Source organism: Canis lupus, chromosome 35 (genome assembly GCF_003254725.2).
Source record: "Canis lupus dingo isolate Sandy chromosome 35, ASM325472v2, whole genome shotgun sequence".
NCBI classification, from domain to species: Eukaryota; Metazoa; Chordata; class Mammalia; order Carnivora; family Canidae; genus Canis; species Canis lupus.
The window spans coordinates 25,626,395-25,627,442 of record NC_064277.1 but is presented as its reverse complement, the minus strand read 5'-3'; positions in this window follow the sequence as shown (position 1 = coordinate 25,627,442).

Sequence of the window (1,048 nt, the reverse complement as noted above, 5' to 3'; positions counted from 1 at the left end):
ACGTTGTTCTATCCTACACCTACTGCCCTCCGGTTTCTGTCACCTACTTTAGTGTGGCTAAGGGGCCACAAGGCCCATTCGTCCCTATTTCTGTGCTGTAGCCTGCAGGTTTTCTGTGTGTGTGTGTGTGTGTGTGTGTGTGTGTGTGTGTGTGTGCGCGCTGTCTTTATTTGGTTTTGGTATCACAGAATGATTTGCAAGTTTTCCTTGAGAAAAATAGGTATTAACTCTTCTTTAAATGTTTCATAGAATTCCCCTGAATCCATTTGGTCTCAGACTTTGTTGGGAGATTTTTGATTACTGATTCAATTTCTTTGCTGGTTATAGGTCTGTTCAGGTTTTCTATTTCTTCCTGATTCAGTTTTGGTAGTTAATATGTTTCTAGGAATTTACCTATTTCTTCTAGGCTGTTCAGTTTGTTAGCATACAGGTTTTTCTCCCTGGGCTTTATGTCAGCTTCACCCTACTGCTGACTTTTCCTTTCTTCTCCTGCTGATGCCACTGTTACCTGATTTGCTTCCTATTTCCTCAGTTTTCTTTATTCTTAGCTGCTTCTGCCAACTCCCACAGTCCCAACAAGATACACCTTTCATTTCAGTATTCAGAGGCACTACTTTACTTCCAAATTCTCCTTTATAATACTCTCCTTCAGTATCCCTGCCTGGCCCTTCTCTCCTACACACTGTCTGATCCAGTTTTATACCAATGCTGAGGTCTTTAGCCTCCTATCACCTCAGGGTTTTTTTAGATCATCCTTATGTCATGGACTCTGCCTCAATTTTTTTTTTTTTTTATGATAGTCACACACACACAGAGAGAGAGAGAGAGGCAGAGACACAGGCAGAGGGAGAAGCAGGCTCCATGCAGCGGGAGCCCGATGTGGGATTCGATCCCGGGTCTCCAGGATCACGCCCTGGGCCAAAGGCAGGCGCTAAACCACTGCGCCACCCAGGGATCCCTCTGCCTCAATTTTTAACTGTAGATTCAGCCACCATTCTATGGTTACTATGACAGTGCATGCATTTAAAACAAAATCTCCACAAAAAAA